This window comes from Phascolarctos cinereus, unplaced genomic scaffold, assembly GCF_003287225.1.
Source record: "Phascolarctos cinereus isolate Bilbo 61053 unplaced genomic scaffold, phaCin_HiC Scaffold_2;HRSCAF=192, whole genome shotgun sequence".
Taxonomy (NCBI): Eukaryota; Metazoa; Chordata; class Mammalia; order Diprotodontia; family Phascolarctidae; genus Phascolarctos; species Phascolarctos cinereus.
This window is the reverse complement of record NW_027555625.1, coordinates 114,736,318-114,763,711: the sequence shown is the minus strand read 5'-3', so window position 1 is coordinate 114,763,711 and position 27,394 is coordinate 114,736,318. Positions and strand designations below refer to the sequence as shown.

At 39.7% G+C, this 27,394-nt stretch overlaps 1 long non-coding RNA gene across 1 annotated transcript in view; it reads right to left on the bottom strand.

The window, feature by feature from the left end:
* Positions 1-1,255: 1,255 nt before the first annotated feature.
* The window catches only part of LOC110207683 (uncharacterized), a 34,708-nt gene continuing 8,569 nt past the window's right edge, over positions 1,256-27,394 (bottom strand). The window contains exons 2-3 of the long non-coding RNA XR_013484571.1: positions 3,463-3,719; positions 1,256-3,359 (exon numbers count right to left, since the gene is read on the bottom strand). This is a non-coding gene — a long non-coding RNA (uncharacterized LOC110207683). The remainder of the gene's footprint in view (positions 3,360-3,462; positions 3,720-27,394) is intronic.

The following is a 27,394-nucleotide window of genomic DNA, read 5'->3' as shown; positions in this document are numbered from 1 at the left end:
CACCTTTACCCGTAATTAAAGAAGGGGTTATAGCTAAAACAATTTGACTATCACTTATGAAAGTTATAAGATTGTTAATTAAGTTATTTGAAGTTACTGTTTTAATGTTAAAAACTAGAATTTTTAATTACTTATGAGTGAAAAGGAGGGGCACAAGGCAATTCTCTTTACTCTGTAAACTTGCCAAGGTCCCTAGAAACCATCTATGTGGGCAAGGTCATCTGCCCTGAGAAAAGAACTTGTTTGCATTATAGAGTTCCTAAACAATTAATTTGGCTTACTGAGAAGTTACAACTTTATGTACAATAGATAGAAATGATTTCAAATAATTGGCTTTTACACCAGAACAAGTTTAAATTTGAGAAAAAAGGATGTTAAGTGAAATCTCTTATATATGTGAGTCCTACTAAATCTTTAGTACTTATTACAACTCCATGAGAATAAAATTGACTGTATCTGGCATTAAGTCATGATTAGTGAAACTTGCTGTTTGCAGTAAAAGACTCTTAGGACTATAACTAATTTTGTTTTGAGTTTGAATTTGGGTATAGTTGTCTCCATTAAATCATCATTTGGCGTTTCCCTGTTGTGTTCCTTTAAGAAGGAATGTTTCCCACCATGTGCCAAAATTTTGTTCATAACACTATCAAACCTGTTAGGCAGAGATATTCCCAGACAAAAATAATTCATTATATGAATAATATATTTTGCAGTTGTTCTACTACTAGTGAACTCTCCTTATTAATGCCTGAGCTTTAACAAGCCCTTCAGTCTCATAGATTTGTAATTCCCCCTGAAAAGGTACAAAAGAAATCATCCTGTTGGCATGTTGTTTCATAGTCTGCAATTAGACCCCCAAAATATTACAAATCAGGCAAGATTCCTTAAAAACTCTTAATAATTTTCAAAAAAATTCTTAAAGATATTAATTATCTTTAGCCTGCCTAGTAGATCACCACTAATCAATTATTTAATCTTTTTACCACCCTCAGCACCTCACCAAGAATATTTACACCTCAAACAAAAGATGAATTTAAACTAGTAGAATAAAAGATAGTTGAAACCCAATTAATTCCCCTTAATTTGTGGGGGTGCGATATTTTATATCAAATGGGAGCTGTTATTTTCTTCTCCCCCCCCCCATCCATAAAGCTGATAAAATACAATAGAAATCTGATAAACCTGTTTGGGTGGAACAGTGGCTTTTGACAAAGGAGAAGCTTTTTGCGTTAACACAATTAGTCGAACAACAACTTTTACAAGGCTGCCACTTAACTTTTTATTAAGCTTTTATTGAGCCTTTTATTAACTATATTCTGCCAATACAACAACCTTAATTGTAGAGAGGATAACATTTTGTGACTATTTTGGAAAAAATGGAACTCCTGCAGTATTAGAAACATAGTATAAAAAATAGTATAATTTTTTTTGAAAAGACTGTTCCAAATGTATCACTTTTATTAACCCTCCTTCTTTTGCCATTAATCCCAGAGGCTTTTCTCCCAAACATATTTGACAAATGGATGTAACTTATATGCTTTCTTTTGAAAAGCTTTCTTATATTCATGTTATAATCGATACTTTTCTTCTTTCATTTTTGCCACTTTACAAACAAGTAGAACAATTAAACATGTAATCAATCATATTTTACAAGCCTTCAAAGTTAAGGGTGTACTTAAACAAATTAAAACAGATAATGCTCCTGCTTACATTACCAAAACATTTTCTTCCTTTTATGCTTTTTATAACATTTCTCTGATTGCAGGCACTTTATATAATTAAAAACAAAGATATTAAAACTATTGTTAAAAAAAAAAGGGGGGCATCTGGGCTATTACCCCTCATTGACAATTGGCTATTAATTTTAAAAATATTAACAAAGATGGGTACACTCCAGCTGAAAAACATCTTAAGAAAAATAAACATCCAGAGGCCTGGATCCATTACTAACGAGGGGACGAGGGCATGCTTGTGTTTTTTCAGAAAACTTTGGTAAACCTGTCTGGATACCGGAGAAAAATGTCAAAGCATGTACCACAACTCACAACTCCAATGCAAAGTATGAGGATTTGGGGAAAGCACAGAAGGAGCTGATCTACAGATGAGTCACCTTCCCATATGGGGTCAAGTGAAAGCTCCCTCTCATCGAGTGATGAAAGACTCTTGAACTTGTAATTGTAGCAATAGTAGCTTTACTTTCTGCTCAAGTGTGTAATGTGGAGAGTGCTTGCCATTGGACTTGTTTTCCTTTTCCACCCTGGTTGCAATCCCTCACATATATGGGCAAATTGGGAACTATATATACTAATAACACCGGTGTATTCAGAAGCCAAGAATATCCCTTTCTCCAGGACAGAGCCAATGTTACAAGTACCCTCAGATCTCTAGCATCCAGGACACCTATGTTTTTCAGAATTTAGCAGCAATATTGAACCCTGTCTTTTTCTTGTTACGTCATTTTTTAAAAATACCAGTTTGTCTAATGGATATGTAAATTTTACTCAATCTAATACTACTTTTGAATAGAATGTTACTTGTGTCAATTGTACTCTCAAACAATGTATTGATAATAATGAATATATTGTACTTTTGGTAGAACAATCATCATTTGCTATTTTCCCTACTAATGTCTCACATGAATAGTTCAAGAACTTTGGTTAACATGCTCCTCAAACTATTACTTCCTCCTTAAGTCAATCAAAACAATTTATTGGTTTCCTTGTTACTGGTTTAATCATTGTTGCTTCTCTTATTGTATCTACTACTGTTTCATCTATTGTGCTACAATCTGAAATTTAAACCTCACACTTTGTAAATGACTTAGCAAAAAAAACCATAAGCTTAGCACTTAAAACACAAGAAGCTATTGGTAGAGATATATTATATAAAGTCAATTTATTAGAGCGATCAGTATTGTGTTTAGGAGATGAATTAGAAACCTTGAAAGCAAGGTTGCTATTGCAATGTGATTATAGATATTGATATATTTACGTTACCCTGCTACCCTATAATGTTTCAGATCCTAATATTTCATGGGTTAAGATGTGTGCTTGCCTACCGGGGGCCTGGCACTATTCTAATATTACCCTCAATATTAATACTCTTCATGATATTACTTCCAACATTGAAAATAGTCCCCGTTTTGGGATTTACCCCAATAAAGTAGCTAATATTATCCTGTTGCTCCAACTTAATTTAACAAACAAAAAAAGGGGGAAATATTGAGGGCCAGTCTGTGGAGTCAGAAGATTCAGGCCAGCCCAGGTTTTCCCTGTAGATTGTCCTCTATCCAATGGCTATGTGAACTCAGGATGTTGGCTCACCACTCCTCTGTTCTGTCTCTTGAGAACAGGATGACCCTGGAGATTACAAGGAAGCGAGGAAACGGTTTGTTACTTTGGGTGATATTCCCATGAGAAATATACTTGTTGTTACTTTGGGTGAAGATAGATAAACCCTTACCCTCAGATTAATAAATGGAGTTTGTTCTTCACATCTCCCCCCTGGCCCATGTGATTCTTTCTCTCCTCACACTCAATCGGCATTAGATTAGACCATGGCCACGGACGTAGGCGCCCACGGCTTGGGCTATTGGCAGAAGCAGGCACTGTGGAGTGCTTAGAGATTGGTCAGATATTGAAGATTCTAAGGTCATCCACTGCATCCTGGGCCATCACCAGTTGTCTTAACTTTTGTCTTGTCACTGGACTTTCATGACTCTGGAAGAGAGAGTGAGCTGATAACTTTGTTTAACTCTGCCTCGTTTAAATCCAATTTATGCCTGAGTCAAAAGACATCACCCATATCATTTTGCTATTATACTATTTCATTGTTTTACTGTTCAACTATTTTATTATTTTACTATATTACTATTTTACCTACTATTTACCTGTGGCAACAGGCAAATGATGAAACAGCAGGTGTGGAAACACCGAGAGATGTAGTCACCACCCTGTACAAGGGAGGCTTAAGCCATAGGATTGTCTTCTCACTGGACTGAAGCAGTAATAGGATTTGGCAGCCTCCTGGGTGTCTCTGGAGCCTTTTTGAAGGACCTCACTGCTTACCTCCTGGCATGAGGAATGGGCTAAAAATGGTGCCCTAAATGTTGTCTGTTTCACCTAACCTTGGCCTATCCTACCCTGCAGTTGAAGGTACGCACACAAATATACAAAAACTTTTGCAAAGATGATTCTACTCACCTCTGGTTCATGAAATGTATACATACTTATAGACAACACAAAATCCAGTAGACATGAAAGATGAATAGCTCTTGCTGCAAGAGAACTCTGCAAGTATCACATTCAAATGGCAACCCTGAGTGAAGCAAGGCTGGCAAATGAAGGCCGACTTACTGAAGTCAAAGCTGGATACTTTTTTCTGGAGTGGCTGCAGTGAAGAGGTGCTCCATGAAGCTGGTGTAGGTTTTGCAACCAAATCTAATCTAGTCAACAAGCTTGAATGCTTCCCCAAAGGAATAAATGACAGGCTCGTGGCTATGTAATTGCCCCTTGAAGAAAAGTGCCATGCCACCATCATCAGTGCATATGCTCCCACCATGATGAACTCTGTTTATGTCAAAGAAAAATTTTATAAAGACTCTCATTATCCATGTGCCAAAAGTGGACAAGCATATAATTACGGGTGACTTTAATGCAAGAGTAGGCACAGACTATCAGATGTGTCAGGGGAGTCCTTGGGAGGAATGGAATCAGAAATATCAACAGTCACTTACTACTGAAGACTTATGCATCTTATGACTTTCTCATCATCAACAATGTCTACTGTTTACCAAAATGCAATAAAACTTCTTGGATGCATCCTCGTAGCAAACATTGGCACTCAACAGACTGTCATTGTAAGGAAAAGAGACAGACAGGATGTGAGTGTAATGATTGAGATATGTGGTGCAGAGTGCTGTACTGATCATAGACTTATCCTCTCCAAGCTCAGCATTCTCATTCAACAAAAGCAGTGACCCCAAGGCAAGATGACTATCAGGAGACTCAACATCAACAGGTTAGAGTCTTTCTCTGTGGGTGAACAATTTCTTTCTGACTTGGAGGGAAAGCTGAGTCATCACACGATTGGCAACAGTGGAGCAGAAAAAGAGTGGGCAGTTTTCAGAGATTTTTGTGTAGAGCACTGCATTTACTCATCTTGGCCAGAACACTTGCAAACATCAGGATTAATTTGATGAAAATGATGGGGAAATTCAGAAGCTTTTAAATGAAAATTCAGAACTCTGTAGGGTTTACCAGCAAGATAATTCAACCCTTTCTAAGAAGGCAGTGTTTAACTCCATCAGAAGCAAAGTGCAAGCAAAGCTTAGAGAGATGCAGGATTCTTGGCTCTGTAAGAGGGCAGATGAGATTCAGTTTTATGCTGATAGTAACAATCCAAGTGCTTCTATGATGTCCTGAAGGCTATTTACAGACTGAAGACCTTTGGTGCATCTCAACTATGCTAGTGAGATGGGCTGAACACTTCCATAGTGTTCTCAACAGACTGTCATCAACCAATGCTGAAGCCATTGACCATATACCTCAGGTTGAAGTAGATCCATACTCTTTTGCATATCAGCGTCAGAGGCAGCATTGAGTGCACAGTCATCCAGGAATAAAAGTCAGGCATCCCTCCACTTTAGTCTTGGCTTGTGGCCTTTTCAAGTTAAGTAATTCACTGCCATTGTGGTAGTTATTCTTTTTTTCTAAATTTTCTTTATACTATTTTAATTTTTCCAATTACAGGTAAAGATAGTTTTCAGCATTCATTTTTTTAATAAGATTTTGAGTTCCAAATTTATCTCCCTCTCTCCCCTCACTCCTCTCCAAGATGGCAAGAAAACTGACATGTACAATCATGTTAAACATATTTCCACATTAGTCATGTTGTGAAAGAAGAATCAGAACAAAAGGGAAAAATCACAAGAAAGAAAAAAAATGAAACAAAGTGAAAATAGTATGCTTCGATCTTCATTCAGACTCCATAGTTCTTTCTCTGGATGTGGATAGCATTTTCCATCATGAGTCTTTCGGAATTGTCTTGGATCATTGTATTGCTGAGAAGAGCTAAGTCATTCATAGTTGATGATCATACAATGTTGCTGTTACTGTGTACAACAATCTCCTGGTTATGCTCACTTCACTCAACATCAGTTCATGTAAATCTTTCTAGTTTTTTTCTGAAATCTGCCTGCTCTTCATTTCTTATAGCACAATAGTATCCCATTTACCTTCATATACCACAGCTTGTTCAGCCATTCCCCAATGATGGACATTCCCTCAATTTCCAATTCTTTGCCACCACAGAAGAGCTGCTTTAAATGTTTTTGTACAAGTAGGTGCTTTTTTCCTTTTTTATGATCTCTTTGGGATACAGACTTAGTAGTAGTATTGCTGGATCAAAGAGTATGTACAGTTTTATAGCCCTTTGAGCATAGCTCCAAGCTGCTGTCCAAAATGAGTTCACAACTCCACCAACAATGTATTAGTGTCCTAATTTTTCTACATCTTCTCCAACATTTATAATTTTCCTTTTCTGTTATACTAGCCAATCTCATAGGTGTGAGGTAGTACCTCAGAATAAAACATTTTCTTAGATCAGATTAATCCACTTACTTGGATCCATTTAACCCACTTGATTAGATTTTTTTTTTCATCATTACATCAAAGTCAATTTATACCCACCCCCTTTATGTATACCCCTTTAACGTGGTGCAATAACATACAGTTCTCAAGGGTTATAAGTGTCATCTTTCCTTGTAGGAATGTAAACAGTTTGCCCTTATTAATAACATGTTGTTTCTTTCTGTCCCATTTACCTTTTCATGTCTCTCTTGAGTCTTGTATTTGAAGATCAAATTTTCTGTTGAGCTCTAGTCTTTTTATCAGGAAGGTTTGGAAGTCCTCTATTTCGGTGAATATCCATCCATCTCCTCCCCTGAAAGATCATGCTCATTTTCCCTGGGTGTGGTAGTTGTTCTTGATGCCATCTTAATTCTCATTGAAGGTGTCTGACAACATCACTGAAAACATGATGCTAAAAAGCATGGGAGCAAGCACACAGCCCTGCTTCACTCCGTTGGTGATGGGAAAGTGTTGAAATGGAATCAGCAGCAGGAGCTTTGCCATACAAGAGGAGCTTAATGGCGTTCAGAACCTCTTTTTCCGTTGAAAGTTTGGTTAGAGAAGGTCAATGTAGAGTGTGTCTGATTATGGTAGATCAGACCAATACAAGCTCACAAAGCTCTACCATAGATTGGGCACAAATAGTCCATATGAACGTTTGGAATGGAAATATCGCTAAATTTTCACATTTCTTTTGAGCTACTTCAATTCTGCATCTTCAATTCTGGGTGTGTGGCATAAACCAAGGTAAGCCATTGACCCATTTATTGACAGCTATATGTGTCACAGGGGCAGCTAGGTTGTGTACTGGATAGCTGGCTGGACCTGGAGTCAGGAAGACCTGGGTTCAAATCTGGCCTCAGTCACTTACTAGCTGTGTGACCCTGGGCAAAGCATTTAACCCTGTTTGCCTCAGTTTCCTCATCTGCAAAATGGGCTGGAGAAGGAAATGGCAAGCCATTCCAGTATCTTTGTCAAGAAAACCCCAAAAGGCATCATAAAAAGTCAGACATGACTGAAAACGACTAAATAACAACAACAAGAAATGATGAACGTAAAGAATTTAGAGGAATGTGGAAAGATTTGTATGAACTAATGCAGAGGGAAGTAAGCAGGACCAAGATGACATTAAATACAATGACTACAATAAGGTAAATCTTGGTCCTGGAGAGCATGTAATAAAAGGCACATCCCTCCTTTTGGCAGAAAAGTGGGGACCTACAGGCACTGAATGATGAATACATGGGTACTATATTGGTTGGTTTTACTTAATTTTCTTTTGTTACAAGGGAGGGCTCAATAGTGAGAAGTGGCATTTATCAAGACATGCTTGTGATAAAACCTTTTAAGAGAAAAGGATGATGTCTTTTGAAAATGTAAATTTTATTACTTTAGAAATGAAAGCACAGGCTTTTACTGCTAAGGAGTATTTTTAGTTGGCATATATTTCTTCTCTACAGTGAATAAAACTGCTAATGAGATGAGCTACAATTAATTCGACAAACTGTTTCTTGCTCAAATTGGCAATTTTGCTGGCTGCTTGAGTTCACTTTTTTCCTGAGGAAGAAATATATGCTTGAACTCTTACATCATGGGCAGTAACTCAAATGATTCTATTTTTCCTGTATTTGGATAGAAAATACATTTCCTGGAAACAGGTAGCTCAGTCACCATTTGTCCAGCATGATGAGTTCTCTTACTCTGCCCTTCAAGGAAAAAGGAAATCTGGGACAGGTTATACAAGGAATTTCTATTTCAGTCCATTAGAAGTACAGCTTTAGTTTTCCTCAAGCCAAAACAACATTGTGACTTTGGGGAGCATTAATAATAGTTGTCATGTAAATGAAAGATTATTACAGCAAAGAGGGCAACCGGCTGTGTTCTCTCCCCACTGTGGACCCAATAAAAGGAAATGGCTTTAAATTATGACAGAAGAGGAACTTAAGTGGATTTAGCTGAAATTTAATCATGAGGTGAGAGTGTAATGACTGAGGGTTAACTCCAGGGGACAGTAGCAGACCGAAGTCCTTTGCTAGGTAAATGAGTGAATAAATGAATGAATAAATGAATGAATGAACGAATGAAGCATTTATTAAGTGCTTACTATGTCCAAACCCCTGGAAGTTCTGGGAATGCAAAAAGAAAAGTAAGGCAGCCCCTGCTTTCAAGAAGCTCACTTTCTAATGGGGTAGGTTACACATATGGAAGATTTCAGGTTCAAGTTAGATGGAAGGTCCCATGGTCCTCAGGGTGCGGCAACAAAGCAGATGATAATGACTCTTCTTTAATGTCATTTTCATTGACCAAACCATATCAGTTTTTGATTTTGAACCAGTGCCAAAGACTGAAGTGACAAGAGTTTTATTTTCTGGTTACCAATATCTATAGAACCTGCAGGGGCAGGTGCCAGGTTGCTTCTTCATAAGGGTTGCTTCCCAGGATGATGGCTGTGGGCACTGGGCTAGAAGCATTGATATTTCCAAGATTCTCCAGTTCAGGGTCCTGGACTACTCCACTCGGGTCCTGCTGGTCAAAATGGTGGTGGTTTGACTTGTCTGGCACATGCAGAGGAGATGCCCTGCTCCTTCAGCTAGACTGGCTTGCCTGCCCTGTGGGTGACAGTTAGTTGGTAGACAAAGTGTAGGAAAAAAAAAGACTCAACGAGGCAGAGGAGAATTTAGTCCTGAACCAGGAGATTGGAGGGTGAAAGAAAGTGACTGAGGAGAAAGGAAGAAGGACCATTGAACACTTGGAACTGAGTTATAGAGATGAAGCTCTTCTTGCAGAGTGGGAGGTTGGATCCACAGAGATCTACTCATGCACAGTTGCTTATCCACCAAAGAATGATGATGTAGGTCCCACAGGAGCCATCGAGTGAGAGATTATTGAGCAAAGGTCAGAAAAAGAGCTGAATAATGGTCGTTGGTGACTTCTTGCTGAGACACACAAATATTGGTGAGATTAGTATGTATTCAGGCCCTGATGGAGAACCTCCCCAGACTTATCCAACTTAATGGTTATTACTCACTTCTGGTAAGGCACAGGGGCACAAATAATACTGCTGGAAGGAATAGGAAAGCATTGCCAAGAATTTTGACATCTTAAACAAAAAACTGAAGGCCTGGGGAACACAGGTGGTTTTTGGTTTTTGGTGTGTTTTTTTTTTTTAGAACTTCTGCTTGTTGAAAGCAAGGACTTCAGAAGAAAAAGGCAGATCTGGTAAGTGAACTGCAGGTTAAGAAGGGAACATCTGGATTTTTGAACCACATTCTAAAATATAGGAATGATGAGCTCTTGGACAACAATGGAGTTACTCAGCAAGAGAGCTGGTAACAATATATTTTCCTCTAGTCTTTTGAATCTAATTGAAAGGGCTTTAAACTGAAAAAGAAGGGGAAAGTAACAAATTGTCTAGGTGTTTCTACTAACCTAGATACTATAGATAGTAGTTTTAATATAAGAAGAAAAACAGGATCATAGATTTAGAGCTGGAAGGGACCGTAGAGGCCATCAAGTCCAACCTGCTCATTTTTCAGATGGGGAAGCTGAGGCACAGGGAGGTTAAGTGATTCGACTAGGGTCACACAACTAGTAAATGCCTGAGGTATGATTTGAACCTAAGTGTTTCTGATCCCAAGTCCAGTACTCTATGTAGTATTCCATGTTCCCTCTCCTAGCCGCAGATATGCCCAGAAATTCACAGGACACAATATCCAAAAAGGAACTGGCATTAAAGCCTGAGTCCTACAATCTTTAGACAAATGTACACAGCATCGATGTCAAAGCGAGATAAACTAGAGATCCTAATGCAGAAGTAAATTTGACCTCATAGGTGTCATTGAAACTTGGTAAAATGGTAACCATGACTACTATCTGGAAGAGTAAACTTCACCCAGGGCAGCTGGAAATCAGGAAGACTCATCTTTCTGAGTTCAAATCTGGCCTCAGACCCTTGGCAAGTCACTTAACCCTGTTTGCCTCAGTTCTTCATCTGTAAAATGAGCTGGAGAAGGAAATGGCAAACCCCTCCAGTTCTTTGTCAAGCAAATCCCAAAGGAAGAGTCAGACACAACTGAAAAACAATCAAAAAAACAGCAACAACATACTTCATCCAAAGGAAACAGAGCCAGCAAGGGGGAACCCCAAGCAAGAACCTAAGCTCAAGAACCTCAGGATTTGGAAAGTATCTCAGATATCACCTATTCTTGTTTATATCTGAACAAGAATCCCCTCTATAGCATATCAGACCAGAGAGCCTCACAATTTTAATCAGAAGACCAAAGTAAGGGGCAGCTTGCTATATTCCAAGGCAATGCAGTCCAACTCTAAATAACTAAAATTATCAGGAAGCTTTTCTTTATATCAAACTGTGTTGGGCCAGGATATCGATACAGACCCCAGGGCAGGTTGAGTTAATACCCCACCCTCAGGGCTGTCATGGAGCCAGCACACTGGGAACACTGGGAAACAGACCTAAGTCACAGTCTGCATTAACTTTGCCCCTAGTTGTGAAAACCAGCCGTGGGCCCTTTGGCCAGGCAATATATCAAGGGTAACTCTATGCTTTGAGCAGGAAGCTCCTAAGACCCCACAGAACCTCCACTGGGCTTCTACCAGGGGGTCAAAAAGTATGTTTTTAGTAAATTTATTGCTTATCTAAGCCCTCAGGCTCTGAGTAGTCCATTGCTTTGGATGTGGAACCTCTCTGGAAACAAAATCTGAATAAGCCTCTTTGCAGCTTCTACCTGTTCCTCTTAGATCTGCCTTTGGGAGCCAGGCAGAAGAGGGATAATCCCCCTTTCTTGTAACAGTCCCCTTTGAGTCTCTTCTGGGCTATATCTCCAATTCTTTCAGCCAGCATCCTCAGGGCATGACTTGGTGGGCCTTCATCATCCAGGTTGCTCTCATCTGGATGCTGTCCAGCTTAGCAGAGTTTATAAAATGTGGTGCCTAGAGCTGAAAGTAACTGTCTGGGTGATCTGACCAGAGCAGAGAAGAGTCCATCGTGACCATTAGCTATTTTTGTTATTTGTCCTTTGTTCTTGAAGAGGATCATGATATCAGGGAGGTGATGCCATCACATGTGAGTGAAAAGGATTTAACTGAGAGAGGGCTGTGCAAAGCCACCAGTCTCACTTTCTCCTCTGGAGCCATCTGGGTCCAGTGGCAAGATATAGATCAGGACAACTGGAGATGACCCTGGATGCAGTGGGAGACCTTTGTCTTTTTAAGCTAAGGTCTTTAACAGGTCTCAGTTTGACTAAGGCAATGTCCATTCAGTGATTAAGGCTAGGTAAGAAATTTGGTGGAGAACGACCTCTTTTACCTAGTTTAAAAAAAATCAATCTGGGAGGGGAAGACCTTCAGAATTTCTGGCCAAAATGGAAACAATTTTTATTTACATTCACTCTGAGTCAATAGGGCCCAAACCATGACCTATTGTTGGCCAATCAGTGAGAGCCAGAGTGATTTGGGTTTAAGGCATGGTTCATGCCTTAAATGACCACTAGCACCTTCATCCTGGATACTATGCCTCTTTTAACGCAGCTTAGGACTGCATTAACTTTGTTTTGGTGAAATGGACTCACCTGTTGTCACTGCCACTAGCATATAAAATGCCTTGTGGGTAGAGATTGCTTCTTTTATTGTATTTGTTCTTTTTTTTAGGCAATTGGGGTTAAGTGACTTGCCCAGGGTCACACAGCTAGTAAGTGTCAAGTGTTTGGTCTGAGGTGGGATTTGAACTCAGGTCCTCCTGACTTCAGGGCTGGTGCTCTATCCACTGGGCCACCTAGCTGCCCCTTTTATTGTATTTGTAACTTTAGTGCCTATCACAATGACTGGCAAATAGTAGGTGCTTAATCAGTTCTCGTCAATTGATTGTTTGACATTACACCATTGACTCATGTTGAACTTTAAGTCATTGAAACCGTCACCAACTGTCATGTGAAGAAGTCCAGGAACCAAATCCTACCTTCTGCAAGAAGCCTTACCTGGTCTTTTCTCTCTCCTCAGCTAATTTCTTCCTTCTGAGATCACCTTCTATCTATTCAGCATGTATTAAGTTATTTATATTTTCACTCTCAATAAACTATAAGTTCTTCTAGGAAAGGGATAGAGTTTTTACCTCTCTTTGTACACCCAGCACAATGCCTGGCACACAGTATAAACTTAATAAATACTTATTGATTGACAAGCAACCAATAGGGTGTTTTTTTTTAAACTCTATTGGAGAAAATAGGAAGACCAAAGGAGTAATAGAACCATTTCTCAGGTGGATGGGATAATGTATAATAACAACCCAAAAGCAGGAGAAGACAGAACTACTTAACTCATTTTATATCTGTTCTCCTCATTACGAAGAAGAATATTTGGACTTGAAAGGAAAAGACAATATTGACCAATAGGGAGGTGAAACTAACCATAAGAAGAGAGCTAATAATAATTTTTTCCAAAAGCACCTAGCTGCCTTTGCCGAGCTCCAGAAGTTCCTACCCTGGGATGAACTGACTGCTGGGATTGCTGAATCTGTCACGGATCATCGAAAGATGGTTGAAAATGACAGAGGTGCTACATGCAGTAGATTAAAGAAAAGCCAGCCCCATCCTGCCTTTCCAAAGAGAGAAGATGGTAGAGTGTGCAAGCAATTGGGTAGCAAGCTTGACTTTGGCTCCTAACAATAACAAACACTTTTGTTACTTTCTAGAAGAAGAACCAGTGATCATGAAGAACCATCGTGGTCCCATCAAGCGTAGGTCATGCCTCCAAACAGGAGCTGCCTTGATTGGTTCCTTCACATTTTAGAGGATGAAATGATCATTAAGACAAGTTGAGAACCCATAAGTAGCATTTGTTTTGACACAGCAAGAGTTTTGGCTGCTGTCTTGGACACTCAAAATATCTCATTACTAGTATATCATGCTTTAGTGCAAGACTTGTGATCTATTTCCTTCTTTTTTCATCTATTTCCTCTTTCTGTCCATATGGTCCGTAGTACATTCTGCTGACAAGATTGCTTCTGCCTCTGTCTCTTTTGATCTTCATACATATGGTCCCCACCCTGCAACCCCTTCTGTCTCCTGGATTTCCTCAAAAATGAGCATAGCCTCTTAACATTTTTTAATTAATTTTTTTAAAGCATAAAGGTTTTTATTTTTTTTTTAGTTCCAAATTCTCCCCCTGACACACCCAATGAGAAAGCAAGAAAAATAAAACCTATTACAAATATGTAGAGTCATGCAAAACAATTTCTGTAATGGCTACCATAACTTCTTAATTACTCTGTGTCCACTTTGACCCATTCTGTTCTTTCTGAATACAACATACCCTTTAAAAGCTGTTCTCCAAGGGGCAGCTAGGTGGCACAGTGGATACAGCACGGGCCCTGAAGTCAGGAGGACCTGAGTTCAAATCTAGCCTCAGACCAAACACTTGACACTTACTAGCTGTGGGCAAGCCATTTAACCCCAATTGCCTTCAAAAAAAAAAAAGCTGTTTTCCAAACCTGAGTCTTATCTCCCCAAATCTTGGAGATATTGGGAAGTCAAATGTGCTTCCTCACACTAGGATTTCTGGTTCACCTTCTTGCCATTCAAATGTTAAAGTTTGTGTATTAGTATCTAAGGCCATGAGTTTTATGTTTTTTAAAATGTGTTTGGTTCAGTTTTATCAAAATGTATGGCATATTTAAGGTTTTATTTATTATTTTGGATGTTTATTTAGACTAGATTTATTTTTTAAAATAAATGTTTATTAATGTCTACACTGTCATAGTTGTCCCAAGCATCCTTCCCTGTTCCCCTCCCAGAGAACCATCACAAATGGCATTTTTTGAGAGGAAAATAATCAGGATAACTGATCAATGCCTTGAAAATGTCTGAAAACTTATGTAATGGGTAATACCTGTGGACCTTCTACCTCCACAAAGGGTGGGTTGGAAATATCTTCCCATTTCTATTTAAAGTCCTACTTGAAATTTGTAATTTTGTTACATTCACTTTTGATTTTTTTGGGTGTGTGTGTGTGAAGTTCTTTCCATTTGTGTTGTAGTTATTATGTTTAGACTAGATTTAGAATTAGGAGAGACGGTATGTTAAATCCCACCTCATTTACTAGCTGTGTGACAAGATGTAGATTGCCTAACTAATGTTCTTTGAGCATTAGTTTCCTCATCTGTAACACTGGAGTAAGAATAGCATGGATTCTAACCATACAGAGACATTATGAGGATGGAATGAAATAATATATATTAGTGGCGCGTAAGTGGTACCTAGCGGCTACAGCTCTGAGCCTGGAGTTAGGAAGACCTGAGTTCAAATCTGTCTCCAGACTCATACTAACAATTCATGTATATATGACTGTTAATTGTTTACATATTTTAGATATTAAATATAATTTGATACAGAGATTTTTTTTTCCATTTGACAATTTCCCTTCTTATTCTAGGGTGTTCATTTTGTTTGTACAGAAGCTTTTCAGTTTCATGCTATCAAAATAATCTAACTTATTTTCTGTAATTGCCTCTATTCCTTGGTTTAGTTAAGAATATATCTCCTACCCATAGTTGTGAGCAGTAAATGATCTGCTTCTATTAGAAGTTTTTTACAGTAAGTTTTTTTTTAATCTTAAGGTCACGTTTCTATATAGAAGATATTTTGGAATACGGTATAATGAATGTATTAGTCTAAGTCTAATTTCTGCCAGATTGCTTTCCAGTGTTCCCAGCAGTTTTTATTAGATGTGGACTACTTTCCTAAGTCATTTATGTTTTCCAGTTTATCAAACACTGGGTTATGGAGTTTCGTTGCTCCTGATTCTCCCTTGGCTAATTCCATCAATTTACTTCTCTCTTTTTTTTTTTTTTTGTTGTTTTGTGTGTCTGTGGTGAGGCAACTGGGGACTTGCCCAGAGTCACACAGCTAAGTGAGTGTTATGTGTCTGAGGCCAGATTTGAACTCAGGTCCTCCTGACTCCAGGGCCAGTGCTCTATTCGCTGTGCCACCTAGCTGCCCCTTACCTCTCTATTTTTTAACCAAACCCAGGTAATTTTGATGACTGCTGCTTTATAATACAGTTTGAGGTCTGGAAGCCTAGTAGCTGATTAAGCCTTGTTCACTTGATTCCTTCAGAACCTAGCATTGTGCGTGGGATTTATAGAAGGCTCTTCATGAATGTATATTAAATGAACTATATGTTGAGTGATTGAATGAATTTTTCTGCCAGCCCTGAAACTCAACTCAGCTCTATGATTTAAATTCTCCTGGTGCATTTACATAGGAGGTTGCTTTCGTTGAAGCTTATAGAAATTTGTTTCATTCATATGTAATGAACTACAAAGAATATTCTTTTTTTCTCATTATTTTACAATTATATGTCACATGTATATAATGTTTTGAATTTTTCAAAGTGTTCTACATGCATTACCTCATTAGAGCTATAGGAAAACTCAGAAATAGGTGTATGTGATTTCTTCTTCTGAACTCTTGCACTACTTTCTGGCCCAGATCATGCTGTATTGATCTTATATTGCCTCTGATTCTAGTCCTTTGCTTGTTCTGTTTTTTTTTCCTCTAGCTTGGTTCTGTAAGGGGGAAGGATACCAGTTGAGACAGCCAGAAAGGCTCAGTGTATATGTATATCTAGCACACTGGAGAAGGAAATGGCAAACCACTCCAGGATCTTGGCCAAAAAAGTCCCTTGGACGGTATGGTCCACAGGATCACAAAGAGTTGGACATGACTGAACAACAAACATATAGCACAAGGACTTGAAGTCAGGAAGGTCTGGATTCAAGTCCCACTTCATAATTTACCAACTGTGTGACTCTGGGAAGAGTACTTAACCTTTCTGAGTTTCAGTTTCCTGATTTGTAAAATGGGGAAAATAATAGCACCTACCTCATGGTTGTCCTGAGAATAAAATGACATAAGGTATGTAAATCACTTTGCAGACCTCAAAGTGCCATATAAATGTGGCCTACTGTTATCAAATAATGAGTGGAAAAAAAAGAATATAACTCCCTCACTTTATACTCACACCAGTTATATCTTTGATTTGTGACTTCTAGGTAGTGACTTCTATATGGAGGGCATTCAAGAAGTGGTAATAGAATGGATGGATGGATGGATGGATGGATGAATAAATAAATATAATATCAGAGCTGTTACTGAAAATGCTGCTCTGATCAAGAGATTCCAAACATTTTAGCTCTGAAGATTAATAGTCCATTCTAACTCCATTCCTTGAACTGGATATAGACAAATTCTGACACCATCCTGGCTTAGCTAGTTGCTGCTGTTATAATCTTGGCCTCAAGTTCATCATTTCTTTTTGGCTAGGCAGTGGTATTAAGTGACTTGCCCAGGGTCACACAGAAAGTTGTGTCAAGTATCTGAGGCCTCATTTGAACTCAGGTCCTCCTGACTTCAAGGCTGGAGCTCTATCCACTGTGCCACCTAGCTGCCCCAAGTTCCTCATTTCTACAATGTGAGTATGTGGGTAGATCAAGGATTCTTAATCTGAGGTTGAGACCTTGTTACATACATACATACACACATATTATATACAGTATTTCAATATGATTTGCTTCTTTTCTGATCCTATGTATTTTATTTTATGCATTTAAGAACATTGCTCTGAGAAGGGGTCCATAGGCTTTGCCAAACTTCCCAAGGGGTCCATGATATAAAAAAGATTAGGAACTCTTGGTCAATAATCTCTAAAATTCCTTCCAGTTTTAAATCCTGTGGTTTTCTGATAAAAAGGAAAAGAATAGAAACGAGCACGGACAGATAATACTTCTCCCACATGGCCACGAGGTGGCGTCTTTGCCCCATCAATTGCTTTGCTGATCTCAGATTAAAACAGCTCCTTTTGGCAGGCTATAACGAGCTGCTGGTCCTCTGGCTAGCAAAGTGTTTCTCATCTGAGACTCGTGAAATTAGCAGCCAAACAAATGCTGTAGGATTCCCAGCCAGGGCTGCAATAAGGCTAGGGCTGGCCTGGAGGATTGCATGAATTATTCCTGCTCACACGTTGGTGAAAAGCCTGTTATGGAAGGAAGGCTGTCATTTTTTAATACGAGAGGATAATCTATTAGAAGATAAAAAGAGGCATCTCAGAGAGTGACTACACACACTCAGCAGAAGTAAAGTCAAACTATATTACTTTGTTTTACTTGAGTTTTTTGCTTTTTAATTTTTAAACATTCCTGTCATTTTTCAAAATACCCTCCTCCCCATCATTCCTTTCCTTAACAAAGAATTATAATTATGCAGAAGAAACTAACACTGACCGGGTCTGCTGACTTCTGTTTCGTTATGCGTCTGTTGCCCATGACCTCTCTGTCAAAAGCATGTTTCATCATCAGTACTCTGGCATCATGGCCTTGATCTGAATTCTGATGCCTGTCACTGTTCCTTCCTTGACTTAATTGTAGTCATTTTAAATATTATTCTCTTTTTTTTTTTTCTGATGAGGCAATCGGGGTTAAGCGACTTGCCCAGGGTCACACAGCTAGTCAATATCACGTGTCTGAGGCTAGATTTGAACTCAAGTTCTTCTGACTTCAGGGCAGGTGCTCTATCCACTAAGCCACCTAACTGCCCCCATTTTAAATATTATTCTCAAACAACAACAAAAGTAACAAGCAAAATATAGTCACTATCTAGCTGTTTCTTCCCTCTGCAGCAGTTTGAACAAGTCTTCATAAGTTTTTCTCTGAATTTCTCATTAATTGTCACAGCGTCTTAAGCCATAAGGCAGAGGTATCAAACTCCCTCCCTTATCACCCTAGGGGTGATAAGCATGGTTAAAACTCCTAATACTGCCTGAATCAGATTGAAATATCACTGGGAAATGTTTAGCCAAATAAAAATACAATACGACATAGATAACATTAATCTGTTGTTTTCAGGTTGATATGCTGCAAGGATCCATTTCTATTTGAGTTTGACTCCACTGCCAGAAGGGACCTTCAGTCATCTACTCCAATCCCTCATTTTATAGATGAGGAAATTGAGCCCTGGCGTTGTCTAAGGTCACACTCATAGCATGTGTCTATTTCTTCATAATATTCCATTCCATTAGTATACCATAACTTTTTTAGCTATTCCCTAATCAATGGACTTCTATTTTGTTTTCAATTTTTTTTTTTGGGCTAGGCAATGGGGTTAAGTGACTTACGCAGGGTCACACAGCTAGTAAGTGTTATGTGTCTGAGGCCAGATTTGAACTCAGGTCCTCCTGAATCCAGAGCTGGTGCTCTATCCACTGTGCCACCTAGCTGCCTTTTGTTTTTAATTTTTTGCTACCACAAAATAAACTGCTATAAGCATTTGGATATATACAGAACCTTTACCTTTGTCTTTGACCTACTTGGGATGTGTGCCTTGTAGAAGAACTGATGGGTCAAAAGGTAAGGAAGACAAATTATTCATCTTTGTTTCTCTCATAGCATAGGTGCCTGACCACAGCATAGTAGAAAGAGCATTCGCTCTGGAGTTGGAAGACTTAGGTTCAAATCCTGCCTCTGATAGTTACTGCCTATATGACTGATGGCAAATCATTTATCCTGCTTGTGCCTCGGTTTCCTCATCTGTAAAATGAGGGGGTTAGACGAGATTGCCTCTGAGGCCACTTCTAGCTCTAGATCTCTGATCTAGCACAGGGCCCTACAAATTCAATTCCACAAACATTTATTAAGTACTTACTATGTGCGAGGAATCAGGGATATATGCATGCAAATATAGTAGACAGCCAATAAATGTTTGTTGAATGAATGAATACAAATATATCTTTATGCCAAAGACTCCTTTAAGGTCCTTCAAGTGGAATCAGTCAAGACAGACAGAGCAGGCCCTTTGCAATGAGTGGAAGTTGCAGAAGCAGATCGAGGTTTGATATCATGAAATTTTTCCCAAAATTAGAACTGCCCAATAGTGGGAATGGTTGCCTGGGAAGCAAGTGGGTTTCTCCTCTCTGGAGGTCTGCAAGCAAAGGGAAGATGAACACTTCCTGCACACAAGAAGGGAGTCTTACTCAGGTACAGATTGGAGAAGGTGGTCTTTGATATCTCTTACAACTCTGGCATTTTGTGAGTTTGAGGGAAAGAGAAGGAAAAGAGAAAAGAGGATGAATAATGGTGAGGTGTTCCGGGAGGAGGACGGGGCCATCGAATGCTCTCAGAAGATCATGGGTTTAGAGCCGGGACATACATTGAAGGTCATCAAGTCTAATCCTCTTATTTTACAGAGGCAAAAAGTGGAGGCCATAGAGGCTAAATGACTTGACTGAGGTCACAGGTTCAAACCCAGGCCCTTTTGATTCCAAATCCAGTGCTCTCTTTGCTATACCATGTTGTTCTCCCCCAATTTTTTCCCAGGGTCTTCTTTGCTTTTAGAATGAAAATACTGGGAGAAAGAGGGGTCAGTTGTTCAAGTAAATTTGGGAATTGAGTAACAGGGAGAGATCTATGAGATGTTTCACCTCTGCTGGTATTAAGGAATGCACGTAAATAATTATAGCTGCCTTTGACACTGTTGTCGCCCTCTCTTCCTTGATATTCTTTTCTCTCTCAGTTTTTGAGACACCACTCTGTTCTGGTTCTCCTTCTACCTATCTGTCCACTCCTTCTCTGTCTCCTGTGCTGGAACCACATCTAGATCACGTCCTCTTGCCACAGGTGTCCCACAGGGCTCTGTCCCGGTCCTCTTCTCTTCTCCCTGTATACTTCCTTTGGTGATCTCATCAGCTCCCATGGGTTTGATTACTATCTCTGTGCTGATGATTCTCAAATTAGCCTGTCCTGGCTTAACCTGTCTGCTGGGCTCCAGTCTTATATCTGCACATGCCATTCAAACATGTGGAACTGGATGTCCAGTAGACATCTTAAACTCAGTATATCCAGAACTGAACTCATTATCTTCCCCTAAAGCAGGGGCGGGGAACCTGTGGTTTTGAGGGCACACGTGGCCCTCTAGGTCCTCAAGTGGGACCCTTTGGCTGAATCTAGCTGTCAGAAAACAGATCCTCCACTCATGCCCTAAACCTTCCCTGATTCTTACCTTCCCTATTACTGTAGAAGACAACATCATCCTCCCAGTTCTTTAGGCTCACAATCTAGGTGTCATCCTGGACGCCTCACTATCTGTTACCCCTATATCCAAGTTGTTGCCAAGGCCTGTTGATTTCACCTTTACATCTCTTGAATATGTCCCCTTCTCTCCTCTGATACTGCTACCACTCTAGTGTAGGCCTTTATCACCTCATGCCTAGAGTATTGCAATAGCCTGCCTGCCATGAGTCTCTCCCCATTCCAGTCCATCCTCTATTTAGTAACCAAAGTGATTTTCCTAAAGTGCACCATGTCATTCCCTACTCAATAAACTGTAGTGATTCTCTATTACCTACAGGGTCAGGTACAAAATCCTGTTTAGTATTCAAAGCCCTTTATAACCTAGCCCCCTCCCACCTTTCCAGTTGTCATATACCTCACTCCCCACCACACCCTCTTTGATCCCATGACACTAGCCTTCTGGCAGTTCCACAAACAAGACTCCATCTCTCAGCTCTGGGCTGGAATGTTCTCCCTTCTCCACTTTGCTAACCTCCCTGACTTCCTTTAAGTCCCAACTAAAATCCACTTTCTACAGGAAGTCCTTCTCAACCCTTTTTTGCAAAAAAAAAAAAATTATTTAGCATTTTATTTTTCCCTAATTACATGTAAAAACAATTTTCAACATTTGTTTTAAAAATTTTGAGATTCCCAACCTCTCTCAGTTCTAGTGCCTTTTCTCTTTTAACCATTTCCTATTTATCCTGTTTGTACACTTGTCTGGGTGTCACCTCCCCCATTAGACTGTGAGCCTCTTGGGGGGACCATCTTTTGCCTCTTTTTGTATCCCCAGTATTTGCTTAGCATATAGTAAGCACTTAATAAATGCTTACTGACTGACTGATAGACTGCTTTAAAGTTTACAAAGTGCTGCAGGAAATTCTTCTCCCACTCAGCTCATTCTTTTCGTGTAAGAGGAACCCTTGTCTCCCACGTACATTATTTTAGATAAGATAAAGTAACAGTTTTCTCTCTTGTAGGGCATGCAATGAGAGAGGCATGATTACCCCCTCAAGAGCTGTTTCTTCCTCTTTCTAAAGAATTTATGGATTCCCGGGCAAAACCAAAGACTGGAGACCTTTGGATTATTGATGCAAGTTCTGGTAGACAGGCAGGTTGAGTGATAAAAACGACCTTCTGTCAGTCTGTAATTATCTATATTGAAACCAGGGGAATTCCTTTATAGCCACGTCTAGAACAATGCAACACAGTTGGACAGGCAGAAAGGAGATAAAAGCAAATTTCTTTGCCAAATCTGGAGTTTTGTGTCTAGTTCTCGGCACCAGATTTTAGGAAAGATATTGACAAGCTGGAACAAAGTTGTTTTTTTTTTTAAATTTCAATTCTTTCCTTGAAATATATTTCTAATGGAGGTATTACCAGGAAGATGACACCAATTTATGTTGACAGCCTCTCATCTACTAGCGAGTTTTATTCTTTTTGTTTATTTTTGTCAGTTTAATAGTCAGGATGTGGGCCCTCATAATTAGTTTTAGATCGACTTTCCTTAAGGAAAACAAGGCTGAACATTTTTCAAGTGGCAGCCAGATGTCATAGCGGAGAGTGTTGGACTTGGATTCATAGAAATCCTGAGTTCGAACGCTCCCTCAGCAACTAATTAGTTGTGTGAACCTGGGTAGCCACTTAATGGCTCCCAGTTTCACTTTTTTCATCTGTAAAATGAGGATATTAATAGCACCTACTTCATGGGGTTGTTGTGAGGCTCAAGAGAGATAACATATGGCAAGGGCTTTGTATACCTTAAAATGCTATATAAATGCTGGCTATTATTATTAAGTTATTGAGTTCAAATCTGGCCTCAGGCACTTACTAGCTGTGTGACCTTGGGCAAATCATTTAACCCAATTTGTCTCATTTTCTTCATCTATAAAATGAGCTGGAGAAGGAAATGCCAAACCACTTCACTATCTTTACCAAGAAAACCCCAAATGGGGTCTCAAAAAGTTGGACATGACTGAAATGACTAAACAACAATAATAACAATAATAACAAATTGTTATTAAGTGTTAATTTATCATTTGCATCTCCTTTGTGAATTATCAATTCCATATTCCATGATGTCATCTCTATTGGAGATGAGGCTTTGCCCTTATAAATACTTACAATTTTCCTGAAAATTCTGGAAGCCAGGCTTTTTTATATGATATATTCAATGAAACTATTTCTGCCCCTCTCCCTCAGAACCATTCTATTGTCTTTCTATTTATGTTAGCACCCCTGCCAGGAGCTGCACTGTCACTGGTACTTCCTCTCGAAGGAAGGCTACTGTCTTGCATTCACTAGTGGTTCCATCTCCAAACTCCAAAGAACTATAGCTAGTGAGTGCCAATAACAATGCTCATCTTTCAGAGTCAGCAAGTGGACAAAATTCACTCAGGACAAAGACATCTTCTAAGAAGGCAAAATAAAATAAAAAAGCTACACAACATTCCTAGAGTGGACATTTCAGCAAATATAGAGCTTCAGTGGGGAGGGCCGGCACAAACATAGAATATACTGGGAGTGAGATGAGAAAGTAGGGAACAGATGTGGCTGAAGCAGCTTATGCCCCAGATATTGTAGAGCCCTCATGTCCTTTCTCCCCAGGTGGTGTTTCCACACTGCCTCCCTTTTCTTAAGCAAAGTACCTCTGATGGATGGATGGGCTGCTCATCTGGATCACTGTTCTCTAGTTGCCAAGGCTGGTTTTCTATTGAATCCATAATTTACCCTCTTTTTTACTAGTAGAGGTCATATTCCTTGAAGCTGCTCTGCCCATGACTTTTTGTGTCTATTTATAGAGGGTGCCCTATTTTTATTTATTTATTTTTTTGCTTTTTTTTTGGTGAGGGCATGGGGTTAAGTGACTTGCCTAGGGTCACATGGCTAGTAAGTGTCTGAGGCTGGATTTGAACTCAGGTTCATCCTGACTCCAAGGCCAGAGCTCTATTCACTGTGCCACCTAGCTGCCCCATGGGTACCCTGTTTTTTTTTTTTTAAAAGACTACTTGGGGTGTGGCCTACCCTTGGTTATCCAGTAATAATAATAGCTACCATTTATATAGCAAGATGAATGTGTTATTGTGGGGGTTCTTTTCTAGTTTGGTTTGGATTAGATGACAGCTGAGGTCCCTTCCAACTTGAAAATCTTGCGATTCTGTGATGTACAGAAGAAAATCGGCTCCAACTTCAACAAATTAGGTGTAATTCTTACACTGATATATTTGAAAAAGCAACCTAAGGTAAGAAATCTATCACTTAAAGAATGTCCCTAAGCTAAAGTGTCTTTCCCCATGAAATGGGATAAGTGATCAATAGCTGCATCTGAAATCCTGAGGATAAGAGAATTGCTGTGGAGAGAGCCTTCTGAAGGCAACTTGACCACATAAGAGTAATTTACTTTGAATATATTTTGCCACATACCCTAGAAATGTGCCTCAATTTGTCTTCTCGTTATTTGAAACCTTGGTTTCCCCTACCTGTCTGTACAGATACACAGCTCCAGTCAGTGGGTTAGGTGAGTACTTCTTCCTGAGGTTTAAGGACCCAGACTTAGGCTACCTGGGGCTTTTCAGGTTCCACAGTAACCAAGTCAGGAGGAAGGAACCTTGAACCCAAGGGACTAAAGCCACATTGGCAGATATACCTCCACAAACAAGCCCCCCCACCCCCGTTCTCAAAAGGGACTCTTAAAAAAAAGGGACTCTAAGCTCACATTGACCTGGATTTATCCGGGGGGGAGGGCCTGGCCCCAAAGAAAGGGGCCAGGTGTCTTTTCTTTGGCTCTGCCTCCACTCTGGAGCAAAAAATTCTTGATGAAATCTCTAAAACAAAACTTAGGTGTGCCTACCATCTGGGATTTCCCATAAAGTAGGGATCCTTTCTAGAAAAGGTACAATATGGATATCAGATATACAAAAGCAGATTATTTCCTCCACCACAGAAAATGCTCAAGCTACAAAAGGATGCAAAGGCATTCATGGACAAATACAGACAGCCAACATTCAGGTAGCTCATTATATTCATCACATTTCCCTGGAAGACAAAAGCCTTTCATAGGACTGTGGCTAGTGGAATAGATATTTCACTTTTGCCTCACCTAGAATCTACCCCAGCCTAACAGCTTATGAGGTCCAGAAGTCTTGGCCAGGTAAGATGTGGAGTTCTGGGCTAGGCCTGACTCAGACTAGTCTGGCGGTTTATGTTTAGTATTAGAGTATGGTTTATAGAATGACTAGAGTCTCCTCTTGACTCTCAGTGGCCATTTACCTTAGAGACAACCTCCCCCACGCCCAAATCATAGAGCCCAATCTATGACTATATTATTCTAGCAAAGAGAATGTGCTTCAGCAAGGAGCAAGAACACACGTCCAGTTCCATGTAGTTATCCTTTCTGATAGCATATATCCTGTAACTTCATCAAGTTGATTGAGGGGACACAACTTGACCTCTGCTATACAGAGAGACTCTCCCATATGCTCATGACCTCCCTGAGAAAAATAAGTCACCAAAACCAATTCATAACCACAGCACTGAGGTATGTGTTACTCCTGGGCTTTGCCATTTTAGTACTGTAGTTGAATGGAGTGAGCCATTAATAAAAATATCTCATGGAGAGCTCTTTTCTTGTGAAGCCACATTTCCCAAGAGCTTTCAGAGGAGAAGAGGTATAATGGAGATAGAGTCCTGAGTAGCTCCCTGTCCTTGAAAGTTTGCAGCTAGATCTTTGCATCCTATATTTTTGTGAAAATGTTTCTAGGGGAATGGCTAGTACTGTGCTCAATGCTGAGTTTCATGAAAGATGAATTCTGACTGGCAGGATGGACTGTGGATGCCACTCTTGATATCAACCACATTACCTCCTGGTATTTTTTAGTTCCCCTATGAAAGAGGATTTAAATCCAATTCGACAAAAATATATTCCAAATGTGAGACAGTGTAGTGAGACCATATTTACTGGGCATATCATAGGATCATTGGAAGAGAGGGGAGGGCTCTTAGAGGTCATCTAAGTGGTGTCAAACTCAAGTAGAAACGGGGGCCTCCAAGCTGTACGTAAGGATCCTTGTGGGCCCCATATTGATTTGGAAAACCACACGTTTATATATTTCTTTTTTTTTTTTATTAATACATCAATACATTAAAACTAGATAGGAACTACATTTTGGTCTGGTTTAGGCTGTATTTTGGAGCGTTGTGGACTACATAACCTCTGACCTAATTCAATCCTTTTAGAGGCAGCTAGGTGGCACAGTGGAAGCCTGGAGTCAGGAAAACCTGAGTTTGAAACTGTCCTCAGACCCTGACTAGCTAGATGACCCTAGGCAGGTCACTTAACCTCTGTCTGCCTCAGTTTCCTCAACTGTAAAAGGGATAATACCACCACCTACTTCATATAGCTGTTGTAAAGATATTTGTAAAGTGCTTAACATAGTGCCTGGCACACAGTGGGTACTATATAAATTCCCTTCCCCTTTCATTTTAAGATGAGGAAAGGAAAGGTTAAATTACTTGCTCAGGGCACCCAGATTGTAAGGGCAGAGCTGGGAGATGAGCCTAGTTATTGCTAACTCTGGAGAAAGCTGGTGGCTCAGTGGATAGAGCACTGGGCTGGAGTCAGGAAGACCTGAGTTCAAATTCAGACTCAGATACTTCCTCAGATACTCAGATACCCTGGGTAAGTCACTTAACCTCTGATTGCCTGACAAAATGGATTCACTGGAGAAGGAAATGGCAAACCACTCCAGGATCTTTGCCAAGGAAACCCTAAATGGAGTCATGAAGGGTTGTATATGACTGAACAACATAACTTCTAACTCCAAGATGTTAAACTAATACCATGGGTGCTTCAAATTTGGGTCAAGTTAGTTGCCTAATACTCATCTCCAGGGCCAGGAGATGTAATAGCTGTCACTGCCTTGCTCTATTTAAACTTCCCATGTGGTTTTGAAATACAATGAGTGCCAGGAAATGGCGGAGGGGTGTGTGTGTAGGAACTGTGGTTAATTGAATTTTCTGGTTAATTCATAAACCAGAGATCCTATGATGTTTCAAACTTTTTTTGAAAAATCTAAAATGAAATTGTCAAGCTAAATATGAATCATTCTTTGACAATTGGAAATTCAGGGGCAACTGATATACAACAAGATTCTTCAACCAGATCATCTTCCCTCTGGCCATTCAAATCCACCTCTTTCCCACTGGGACCTTAGATTTTGCTCCCAGAACTACCCTGGGCTCTGATAGGTGAGTTTTCACCTTATTGTGCCTGGAGCCAGGCCTCTGCCTTATTTCCCTTCCATCAGCTCCAAACCATATCACCCCAGGCATAGTCCCTCCTCCCAACTCTCCTCCAGCCCCCCTTTATGTATTGAATTATCTTGTCTTCCCCCATTTGAATGTAAACCCCATTGAGGTAGCTTGCTTTAATATGTATCCCTGGGACTTAGCAGAGTGCCTGGCACATGCCATATGCTATCTTAATAAATGTTTATTGAATTGAGCTCCCTTGGGGCACTCGGGAGGAGGTCATCCTTCCAAATATGTTTTTGTCTTATAAGACTATATATACCTGCATAAGAGGTAGAAAATTGGGCAGAATCTATATTGATCTGAGGATATTCCCTGGAAAATTAGATAGTGAGTAAAAAAA